Raw genomic sequence first — 13,312 nt, 5'->3', positions numbered from 1 at the left:
AACAAACAACAGACATCATCAAACATTCAAGTTTGCGCGCCATCTTTAAATGTGCATTTCATTCAGAATCATTTTTATAATGAATGTTTCAATCAGATTATTCCAACATCTAATCACGCCGTTTATCGGCAAGACTGTAACATAGAAAATACTATCTAATGTTACATTCATTCATTTAAGGTTCACGGGAGAGGTGAGCAATGAAAGGGTCAATTATTTGGACCTTCAAGTCAGTGTGAGGAATAGTAAGATCTGTATTCAACTCTACCGAAAACCTACGGCAGGCAATAGTGTACTGCACGCCTCCAGCAGCCACCCAGTAAACTCATAAATAGCATCCCCTACGGGGAATTTCTAAGACTCAGGCACAACTGTACCCAAGATGAGGATTTTGAACAAGCAGCCAGTGACAGTGTGGAAAGATTCTCAGATAGAGGATATAATCCCAACCTTTTACATGAGGCTCTGAATAGAGTGAGGAAATTGTCCCGTAGTTCCCTCTTCGTAACAAAGACCCGTACAATCACTGATAGCAAATTTCGCATGCTCACACCCTATTCAGCCAATTCTTTCAGGTTAAGATCCATAATGACCAAACATTGGCATATTTTAAAAACAGACCAAATTGTTGGTTCTGATATACCAGCTGTTCCACTTATAACTTTTAAAAAGGCCAGATCGCTACACGACCACATGGTCCAAAGCCATTTGAAGCCCTTAGAGAAGAAGCAGGGAACGCTGAAAGATGTCAAGGGTTTTTTCCCATGTGGGAAGTGCAAAGCTTGCACAGCTAGTAAAAGAACCTTGACATATGATGTGAAAGGCTGTAAAGTGGGTAAGAGAATTAACAAATTCATGTCTTGCCACACAGATCATGCTGTTTACTGTTTAATGAGCCCTTGCCAATTGAAATATATTGGCAGCACAATTAACCCTGTAAAACTGAGAGTGTTGGAGCATATGCGGGCCATCGTGAACAGAGATTTCACCTATCCGGTGGATCGACATTTTGCAATCAAACACGACAGCAACAGGGATCTTCTGAGATATTTTTGTTTGGACTGTGTTGTTGAAAGCCCGAGGGGTGGCAACAAATTACAGACACTCAGGAGACTAGAGTCTCGTTATATAATCGATCTGGAGACCAGGGCACCGGGAGGTCTAAATATGGGAGAGGAAATGTCATCACATTTGGGACAATCATAGAATACCAGTATCTGAAAATTGTGAATGTTAAGGCATGTAAATGAATGGTAGAGAAGATATCTAGCACCATGGGAATATAAAGAATGTAAACTATAAAAAGGTTTATTAAAATGGGAATTGAAAATGCACCTGTACTTTCAAATCACGTTGGATATTAGAAATGTCTGAGGCATGTAAAATTTTACCTGCTCATGAAATTATCCTGAGATCTATGCTGCCATTTAGGCTGCAATTGCCGATACACGGCAAGATATCATCTGAAAACTGGTACCTTAAATTTACGATATTCGTACACTTATGGAAACGCTATAGTTTTATAACGTCAATTTCTCAGGAAATCGATGTTCAGGTAAACAGTGCCTGTAAGATCTCATGATTGATGTAACATTAGATAGTATTTTCTATGTTACAGTCTTTGCCGATACACGGCGTGATTAGATGTTGGAATAATCTGATTGAAACATTCATTATAAAAATGATTCTGAATGAAATGCACATTTAAAGATGGCGCACAAACTTGAATGTTTGATGATGTCTCTTGTTTGTTTCAATGACCCAAGTGAACACACATAATGGTGCCGCGCAGCGCGTTCAGATGTGAACACTGACGAAGGAATTCTTTCCCGAAACGCGTTTGTTCTTTGAACAAACCTTTGCTGAATGCTGAAAACCCCGTGAGCGCTGTATTACTTCTGACCCGGCTGGGTATCTTAGAGGAATTGGAGCTATTATATATATATATATATATATATATATATATATATATATATATATATATATATATATATATATATATATATATATATATAAATTCAATTTTTCTCCTTGCAGAGTGGTTTGTTCCTCGTGCACTCCTGTGTGACCAATAACGTTCCAACCACACTGGTTTCAAGTCGATTATAAGTTTTTATTCAGCAACCAGCAACACCTGTTTTAAATTGAATTTATTTAATCGCAGCGGGTCCTGCTGCGCCTCGCGTGCACCGCCCCAGAGCACCCGGGAGCCTCCAACTTGGGCCAGATGGAATGCATATATATATATATATATATATATATATATATATATATATATATATATATATATATATATATATATATATATATATATTGGAAGGCTATAATATGTTATTTATGATTAAAAGAAATGTATTACCTACATAGACAAGCATGGATCTATATTGATGAGCAGCAGTGCCAAATTAAGGCACAGTATTTGCTGGTTGCACCCCATTTACGGTTTAATGAAATCTAATTTTCCCAGAAGCCATCAGAAGGCATTCAGTATGGAGTGTATATTTGTTAGACCTGTCAGCCGTAGGTTGGTGTTTCCCCAAACTGTTTGCCTTACTCCTCCATTTTTCCTGAACTCGTTTTTGTTGGCCTTAGGACTCCATGCACTTTACCACTTCTAACCAATGCTTAAGTGTGTGTGCTCTCACGTTTAAACATGGTAAATTTGGCTGACACCCAACTAGCACGTTTAATTTACTTATAAGTCCTTAGTAAAGTGGTACTACATGTACCAGGGCCTGTTAATGAAGTGATGCTAGTGGGCCTGCAGCACATATTGTGCCACATACTTAAATAGCCTTTTAAATATGTCTCAGGCCTGCCATTGCATCCTGTGTGTGTAGTTTTAAACTGCCATTTTGACCTGACAAAATAATCCTTTTGTCAGGCCTAAACCATATATATATATATATATATATGAAAAAAGCAGTCCAGGTTCCACAAAGTGCTGGAACCAACGGTCGAGACCTCGTAACTCCTCACAACCAGCAAACAGTTGAGCCTCAAAGAAATAGATCCACAATGGATGTCAGGGTAGACGAATTTTTGATTGGGATGACGCGTTTCACTCTACAAGAGAGCTTGATCACACAATGCGCCCAAAACAAAGAAGTGTTTAAATACTCAACATAAACAAAGGACTCCAAAGAATACCACTAATGATACACGCCTTCTCCAATACATAGCAACAGAGGAAGGACTAAACATTTAAACAAAAAATAAAAACAAAGTAACACAAAATGCAACAATATGGATGCTTAAGCTTAAATGGTTACAAAAATTACGCATAACAAGACGGCCTGCCTGTTTAGCGTATAGATAATATTTACAATGTTATGATTATTAAAGGGGTATCGTGTATTTACAAGTAACAGTGACGGCAAGTGCCTAAGAAACCAAAATAAGGTTATACTGTTATTATCAATCACAACAGACAAAAAATTGCATATTCATATTGACATAGTGCCTATAAGTATAAAGAAACCGCTGAACCTAGAATAGGCAGCTAAGAATCATAACAAGTGTACTAAATACCATTCCAATGATCAAGGAAAATTGAGACCAAAGCATCATCATAGAAAAATAAAAAGTAAATAAATTAAAAAATTGAGAAAATAATAATAATAATGATATAGCCAGACATGTGGGAGAAAGCATAAGAAACTTAAAAGAGGAATGTGGTGACGGGAAAAACTAAGAAGGCAATGGGATTCATAAACATAGTCACAACTAAAGAAAAATAAGCCATGACAGTGCATAACATAGTAATGAGTCAAATAACTTTGCAACTAGGTGTACACCTTCTCAAAATATACATTTCTAATATATTTAGAATGAAAGAACACCAAAACAAAGTATGTACAAATGTAGGCTAGCCAGCCGGCCAACCTCTCTGCGAAAGTCTACACCACATCAGATAACTCATGTACATATTCAAAAGAATAGTTGTCTCAAACTGACCCTATACAGTTATAGAAAGTTGCTCAAATCTTCGGTCAAATTTAAACCGTTAGGTGCCTTGGTGTCTAAGGCCAAAATTAAATGAGATTCTTTCTGCCGAAGAAGTTTCATTCTGTCACCTCCCCGTCCGGGTTGAGGGACTGAGCACAATACTGTATATTCAAGATCTCTCAATTTTTTGTCATGAACAGCTCGAAAATGTCGCGCGACAGGGTAGTTATTGTCGCTATTAACAATTGCACGAATGTGTTGCAATATTCTCTGGTGTACCGGAAGTTTGGTACTTCCGATGTACTCCAGGTTGCATGTGCATTTTAGTTTGTACACAACAAATTCGGATCTACATGTCAGGTGTTCACGAATGGGGACAGGTGTGGAGCAAAAAGCTGTGGAATAATGGGTACTATTCTTGGCAAAAGTATATATATATATATATATATATATATATATATATATATATATATATATATATATATATATATATATATATATATATATGCCACACCTATGGTAGGCCCTCCACAGCACAGTCCACTGTATTGAAAAAGTTGGACATGTACGTTCACATGTCCTGGTAGTGAAAAACTCTTAATTTCATTGTTACTACTGCCAGAACTGCCACTCACACATGATAACATTAGGTTAGCTTATTACATTAAATAAGTGATTACTGTCAATTGGGAGCAGACAGGAATGTCGAATTTTGTCTCTAGAGAATTGAAATTGTAAGTCCTCTTTAGTGGTAAAGTTGGATTTTAATAAGAAATAAGAAATTGTAGTTGTTGCTTGAGTAGAGTTTCACACCTCAACCAGTCACCCAGTTTCCAACTGTATTAATTTCTTATTTTTTGATCAATCTCTTTGAACTGTTCTTGTCATGTACTACTGCATTAACAAGGTACCTGTTTTGCCTTCAGTTGGACTTTATCAAGGATTCCTTCTAAAGGTAGGGAACCAAAAGCAAACAACCCATGGTCCCTTGTAACAGGTATGATTGTTATTGCCTCACTTTCAAAAGGGTCACTAATTGTGAGTTCACAGGTCATCTGTGTTAGACCTCATCTCATACACATAAAGATGTACACCACTGTTTAGTTCCAATGAACTACAAGCACATTTGGGGGCTCATTTCTCTTCATACTATATTGCAGGTTGTCTTTCAGAATATTGGTGATATTAAACATGTCTTCTAAGAGTACGGCAGCCAGAGTGGTTTACATTCTCCCAGAAGGCTCTCCTTGAACACCTTTCCTCAAGTCTTTACACTGGGTACCAGTGAGGAAACATATCAGGGCTTATTTACAAGCCCCAAGTGCCGCCGGAGTGTCTCTTTGTGACGCACCGGAGGCACAACCTGCTGCTCCATATTTACAAGGACACGTAAAGCCATCCTGCATTGCTTTTCGTGTTCTTGTAAATATGGCAAAATTATACGCAACACTTTGCGTGAAAGGGGCGTGCCATGATTGTTCTGCATGAGCATTCTGCAGCAAACAAAAAACGAGGAAATCACATCTTGTGATTGTGTATGTGCAGGAAGGTGTCCCTTCCTGCACATAATCAATCATTGAAACAAATCACGTTTTTCAACTTCTATGTGTGGTGCATTAAACAGCACACATAGAAGTTTCAAAACACCATTTCAGATTGTTTGTGCGCAGGAAGGGACACCTTCCTGCACATAAACAATCATTTCCCTCAATGCAGGCACCCTTGAACTATGGTGCAAGGGTGCCTGCCGTCAGGACATGGCAGCAAATTGTGCGCCAGTGCAGAGGGAGCACAGGGATCCATCATATTAGGGTAGATGACGCATCCCTGTTCTTCGGAATTAACGCCAAATGGCTTGTGGCACAGTTCTGCGTTAATTCCTCGTAAATGAGGCCCAGTGCTTTTAAGATCTGCTGTCTTGTTCACAAACCCCTTTTTTGGTAGATCCCTTCTATATCTGAAAACCAAACTTCAATTCTACTGCCCAGCATGTACACTGAGTTCTAATGATAAGGCTTTTCTCTCTATTCCACGGGTCAGGCTTTCCAGACATGGGGCAGATCCTTCTCTCACACTGCTCCGAGGGCATGGAATCAGCTTCCTGTCTTTCTTCATGGCTGTGTAGATTCAGGTCAGTTTAAGAAATTGTTGAAAACCTGGCCATTCTTGAAGTCTTGTATGGGATCTAAAGAGGCTAGCGCTGAGATTGACCTTTGGATGTGATTTGTTGCGCTCTACAAATGGATATCATATCATATCAAGAGTATTGTAACTAAAATATTGTTTGTAATTGTAATTGCATTTATATAGCGCTTACTACCCCTGACGCGTTGAAGCTCTTATCAGTGAGTAGCATGCTACTCCAGAACCCAAAGTGGATTAGTGGTGGGTTAGTATAGGGAAATCTAAGTTGTTAACTACACATGAGTCTGTAATTTGGAATTAAAAAAAGGAGGGATAGAGGAAGGAAGAGTCTAGAAAGTGTGACTTGGGGGATCATAGCAGTAAAATGAGGTTTGGGATGAGTCAAAGGATGGCTAGAGGATGAAGAATCTAGAAAGGGATATTAGGAGGGTCAGAGTAGTACAATTCGGTTTGAGATGAGTCAAAGGAAGGATAGATTTGATTACCAAAATATGAGCGTTGATTTGATTATCAAAGTATGGGTAATAGGCAGTGTTAGAGGGAGCCAAGTGTAATTTCAGGGTTTAGGGGGTGGGTAGTGTTAAAAGTATATCAGGATAATTTTAGTATTATGGGGTGGGCAGTGGTAACGGGAGGTAAACGTAAATGTTATGTTTAGCGTTGGGTAGCTGTAAAGGGATGTAAGGGTAAATTTAATGTTTAGTGGTAGGTAGTGGCAAATAGAGTAATGGGTAATTTCAGGGTTTAGAGTTGGGTAGTGATAAAGGGAGGTTAGGAGGAAATTAAAAACAAGGAAGGTTTGAGGGCATGTCCCCCAAAAATAACAATTAAATATTATATATAATCATTTAGGAGTTTACTTACCATATGTTGTACTTGCCAAGCTGGTGAGGGCAAGCGTGGTAAAGGCATCTGCATGGTAAAGGCTGCATGAAAAAAGCATACATGGCAAAGGAAAGCGTCTTTTCGGTTCATGACCCTATCAATGATCCATTACATATGCAAATGGGGAATTAACTTTTATAAAATCCCAAATGTGGAGAAAATTTAGGGTAAGCTTTACTAAACAAATCATATTCTGCATGTTGGTACTTTCTGCAGATTGAAAGGTCTCTAAGGATATTTCATTTCCCTGATCAGAAATTATGTCTATGTTCCCAAATTCCTATCCAGTTGAACCCGCATCCCATGAAACAGTTGGAGATGTACTCCTACCACCGACTGGGGTAAACGCCTTTCCGGGGTAGGAAGTGGGAAGGAACACCGCCAAAACTGTTCGCGATTTTAGGAAAAATCAATTCTCCGCAATGAATAATATTTCCCAGTGAAGAACAAAATAAGATTGTGTCAGTGCACAAAGGCTATTGCATTTCATCACGGGTAATTGTAAAACCCGTACAGCTTTGGCTGTGAAAATTCATCAGCTTTCGTCAACAACAGAAAATAAGAAATGTTTCCTGGACAGCTATGTAAATGCTTGAAAGTTGAAATATCTGCACACGTGTGAGGCTGTAATCATGGCAGTACAGAGTTACAACTTTTTGTGTGAACTGGATCCTTCTTTTTTTCATTGCATTCAAATTTAGCCATCAAAACTTCCAGCCCAACCCCACTTTATTGTAAACCAAAGACACCTCTATTTCATAATCCGTTCAGCCTAACAACATCAAAGGCAAATTCATGGTGTGAACTGAAAACATCAAACACATGAACCCGTTGAAGTAAATGGACAATCTGAACAACTAAGTCCCAGGCTCCCAACCCTTGCTCATCCTTCATGAGTCACTGCATGACATTACAATGGGACGTATAAACAACGCACACAATCAGACTCAGTGGTGCTAGAGCAATTTTCAGAGTTAGGGGCTGCCATCAATGTTGCATCACCGAGTCATAGGGATTGTGAAGGATAGTACAGGACCTAGTGGTGGCTGGAACGGATCGGGTATGGGGGGGCGAGGAGGGGGCAGGGGGTAGTAAAATAAAAAACGGACCTCCTTGCCACCGCGTCTCTTCTCCTCGTCCCTCTTCATCTTTGCTCTGCTCCGGCCGGAAGCAGGAAGCATCCAGGCTCCCCTGAGCCGATCACAAAGCTGCAAAGTGCGCATGACGATTTGGCCGGCCTGAGACAGCTGGTCAAACTATCATGTGCACTGAAAACAGTGCATTCCACTCCCCGTGGGTGCCTGTTATCCCCCTGGCCCCGCCCCCAAGACTCCGGGACACAAAATAAAAAGCTAATAAACAACAGTTTATTATCATTTTATTTTTACTTTCTATAGCTGCTGGAAGGAGGGCCAACACTCCAACACCATAGCGGAGGAGTCACTGCTGCCAGGACCCCAGTTCTGGAAGAGAGAAGTAAAAGATTCATCAAGTGGGGTTGGAAAACTCTTCTAAAATCCTTCTATAGCATAATATTTATATATATGTCCAGTGGTAACATTTACTTCCCCATCATGTGCTAATATTATATAATGAGTGTGTTTAGGGCTTTTGATGATGCACAGCATTCAAATGTGCAGACAAGAAAAAGTGCACTCAGAGTTCAGAGAAGTCTCTTTTTTATGAAGGGATTATCAGATATGGAACACTTCTATCTAGCAGTGACCAGTTATTAATTTGAGCCGGTGGTTTCCTGTGCTAAGCACTAGCACTTAATCATCAACACCGGCACTATAGTTTCATGAGCACCAGTTTAGGAGACACTCATTTTTGAGGGAATGGGTGGCTTCTTTATAAGCCCTATCGCACCAGTGCAGCACTTTTATTGATGCTCCAGTGGTGCAGGAGTCGGCACCATATTTACCAAACAGCACTAACCACTTTTTTTGGCGTAATGCTGCCTTGTAAATATCGTTCCCTTTAATGCCGTTTTCTGGTGATGGAACATATAAATCATAACACAATTCTCTAATGAGCGTTTTGTATGATTTAAGGGTTTTATTAATCAAATCTTTGAGTAATTCATCTTTATTAAGGTCACAAATTAATTTAATCAATCGCGATTATTAGAATCTTATTAGAAACCAATACATTGCAATATAACTGCATTGAGCACATTCCATAAAGAATCCCTATCCTAGAAACGGCAGAGAGAAAGGGTGTCAGTCAGAACCCAAAAAGAGTTCTAATATAGAGAGGCCAAAAGCTTCATCATTAAAGTCAGCTCAATAAATCAGTAATCAATCAAACCAGAACTTCCCATACGGAGAGGATCAACAAACTCAGTAGAGTCTCTAAGAAGCATGGAATGGGTATAGATGTGGAAAATGGAAATGTAAATGTAAATGTATTGGCATTTATATAGCGCACTACTTACCCGTAGGGTCCCAAGGCGCTTCGACCGCTGCGAAACCCTTCCTGGCTTCCCTGAGAGATGGTCCCTTAATGGGTATCTCCAGGGTGAGACCAGGCATCCCCGGCGGTCTGGTGGGGCCGTTAGTGAAAATGAGGCAAGCTAATGCCCAGAGTTGCAGAGTGTGATCGCTGATCAGAGTGGGCACCAAGGCGAGAGAATTATCGAGTCTGCTGACCCTGGTCCAGAAACCTGCCGCGCCGGGAATCGAACCCTGGTCCCGGGCCGTCCTCTGCTCTCGGGTCTGCCGCCTCTAACCAGTGAGCCACACTACTTCACACTAAAAGGTTAGACTGGGTTTGCTCTAGGAACATGCACTAATATAGAGCTCATAGTCTAAAGCTTTTAAGACAAGTTGCTTTTTCCATCTCCAGTCAGCCAATTAGCTTTCGATGCACTTATGAGAACAGGATCACTCCTCATCTTCTTACCGAGAATACAATAACCCTTAGACATAAATTAAAAGTTGTCAACTATTCTTTTATTACTTCTAAGCCCTCCCATGAATCGTTCTCCCATTTATTTATTTGCAAAGTTTTATATAGCTCTGGCTAGACCTGGAGGTATCAGAGCGCTTTACATGAGAATTAGCGAGTTACAGGTTACATAATTACATAGCCAAGTATATACATAGGAGAAAAACATGAGATTACACAATAATGTGTTATTTGCGCGTATACACCTCTTATGGGGAGTGAAAGGTAGAGGGGGAATGGTAAACAGGGGTAAGGAATGCAGGTAGGTAACATAACTGGGAGGCACGGAACTACAATGTCTGATGTCCGGCTGGGTAGGTGACGGCTGAGGGGTGAACCAGAGCCAAACTCCTCTATAGCTGCATAGGACAGCTCCACCAGGCATCGGGCAAGTTTGCTGGGGCACCGCTGTAGGTACAAACAGTTATGGTATACGCCCAAGGAGCGTCGTCATATTTCCATCAAGAGCACCGGTCACAGTGTTGCTGGGAAGCGCAGTCCGGTTCATCATCCTGCTCGCCCCCCATGTCAAGAGTGGTGAGAGGAGAGGTGGAAGGGACAGTTCCAAAGCCCGCAGAACTTACCCCATTCCCAGCAGCAGTAGTGAGTGTTGGACATTTGAGCAGTTTCCCAGTGGTAGGGGGATCCTGGGAGTCTCAGGGTCAAATAGTGATGCCGCTACCTGGAAAGGGGTAGGTCGTCGTTAAAGCCTCCTTGCTTCCACCAGGAACCGGGATCTCAGAGCACCCAGAGCTATCAGAGAGTATAAGTGGATTGCCTTCTCACGGCTACTTTCCCATGTGTAAAACTAGGGGCCGAAATAATGAAATTTGTTGCGCAGGGCAGCACAACAAGACACCTTGGTACGCTGCCCTGCATCACTGGGAAAGGGCAGGAATGCTCCATAGTTATTCAATACAGCGCATTACTGAACTTTCTTTATGCATTGGAGCCTTTTTTGCAGCCTAGCGCCAACCCAGCCACCCTTGCCACATGGTGCTAGGGTGCCTGTGCTGTAGGCAGGATTGTTTTTGTGCAGGAATGGGGCACCTTCCTTCACAAAAACAATCCTGAGAGGCTGTTTCCTCTTTCTATGTGTGCTGCAGAATGTAGCACACATAGAAAGAGGAAATAACAAGGAAAAATAAAGATGCTTCTCCTCGTTATGCATCGGGAAGGCGTATCGTTTTGGTGCATTCTCAGGTTTACAAGTCTTTTGTAAATATGGGAATGTGTCAAAAACCATGGGAGTTGCGTGGGTATGCCTCCCTTGAGCAGAGTAAGGCAACACAGCGGTTTGTGCTTTGTTGCCTTACTCCAGATTTTGAAGCCATTTAAAGCCATGCAAAATGGCTTTGCATGGCTTCATAAATCTGACTTAGAGGTTTGCATCCCGCATGCACCACATTAACTGGAGTAAGCATGACGCAAACCTCTCATAAATATGACCCTACATTTCTAACCTTCTAAATAGCAAATGTATTCATTAGCTAACAATGGTCTAGGTAGAAGTTGAAACATCTGTGTAATGGAAAGATAAAATTGTGTTCAAGAATCATTCATTAAAAAGGAAATACAAGTCAGTTAAAAAGATCAAGATCAAATTCAACAGCTGAATCTACATATGTGAACTTTTTCCTTACCTCGCTAAACATCAAGGGGCAGATTTATGTTAACTGGCGCATCCCGAGGGATGCGCCAGTTAACATGCGCCACAGTGCGCCACAGCTACGCCACCCATGGTGCGCCGCATTTATGATGCGGTGCACCATGGGGCAAAAACGGCACAGATGCGTGACGCATCTGTGCCGGAAATGTGGCGCATTGCTAGAGTTGCGTCGCAAGCGCGACGCAGCTCCAGCAATGCTCTGGGGGGGCCTATTCTTTCAATGCTGCCTCAAGCCTTACGCCTGCTTCAAGCAGGCGCAGGGTTTTGACGCAGCATTGCCCTGAAAGTGACTGAGTGAAATCTCATAGATTTCACTCAGCCACTTTCAGGAGGCGTTCCTGCGCAGGAACGCCCCCCCTGCGCAGGAACGCCTCCTCATGGCGCAGTGCTGTACAACGTGACGCATCTCCTAGATGCGTCACGTTATAAATAGGGCGCAAGGATGCGCCACGTTTCCGTGCCGTTGCGTCACGCAACGGCGGCGTAAACGTGGCGCAAGCCCTTCATAAATCTGCCCCCAAATCTACATTCATTTAACAGGGATCTTTGTGTAAGTTGAAACATTTACAAAGTTATATGACAACATTTGCGCAACTATTATTCATTTTGAAAAACATGTCCCTGGGAGGGTCAGAAAAATAAACATTGAAAGTTATTTCAGCATTCTTTAGCCATGTCAGGTTTTGGTCAAGCAATGCTATTTCAGCCTTTGAGGCCAAGAGAGTAAATATGCTTGCCTACTACAATTTTTGCATTTAGAAACATTTATTTTCAATAGACCTACAAGTTTATTCTGCACATTGTTGCATAATTGTTCTCGTTATTATTAAAAACGCTCCCTCATCTTGAGAGGTAGGGCACATTCCTGCCCTCTCCCATTCATACAGCGCAGCGCAGCGCAGCAAGGTGTCTTCCTGCATTGCATTGCATGAAATCATTATAAATATGGCCCCAATACTGTGGGGCATTTACAAACCCCTATCGCCACCGCAATGTCACTACTGTTGTGTTGGCGATACAGGCTTTGCCTTATTTACAAGGCAGGGTTAAGCAGGACCGGACTGGGAACCGAAACCGGCCCTGGCAAACTGCTCGGCCTGCCCCGGGGGGAAAGGGGGGGGGGTATGGGAGAGGGTGCGGCTGAGCTGTTTGCTAGGGCTGGTTCCAGCCAATTTTGTTACAAGGGGCCAATATTGCTAGCCCCTGGTAAAAAGAACAGCCCTTCAGGGGCCCTAAACCGGCCCCCACCCTGGCGGCCCACCAGGGAAACACCCAGTGCCCGCTATGGTCAGTCCAGCCCTGGCGTTAAGCCACTTAACGTGGCTTACCGCTGCCTTGTAAGGAAGGCCCCCTTTCACGCTATACTTGGCATGAAAGGGGAGGGCAATGGGTGTTGCTGTGGGCATTCAGCCGCAACATTGATTTTGACGCTGCCCCATATTTACAAGGGTGGTGTACATAAGGGTCAGCGCCAAAACTAAGATCAGGGAAAACCTGGTCATACCCTGGCGAAACAAGGAGAATCTTTTTTTCTTTTTTTTTTTTGCAGTGCATTGCAGCAAGCCATCTTGCTGCGTTGCACTGCTTGAAAAGGAAAGGGCAGGAATATGTCGTATTTAACATCATACGGCGCATTCCTGTCTTTTCCTGGCACTTTTGGCTGCCTACCACCAATGGAGGCATCCTTGCACAATAGTTCAAGAGTGCCTACATTGT

The sequence above is a fragment of the Lissotriton vulgaris genome, chromosome 4_1, assembly GCF_964263255.1.
Source record: "Lissotriton vulgaris chromosome 4_1, aLisVul1.2, whole genome shotgun sequence".
NCBI lineage: Eukaryota > Metazoa > Chordata > Amphibia > Caudata > Salamandridae > Lissotriton > Lissotriton vulgaris.
This window is presented reverse-complemented; position numbering follows the sequence as displayed.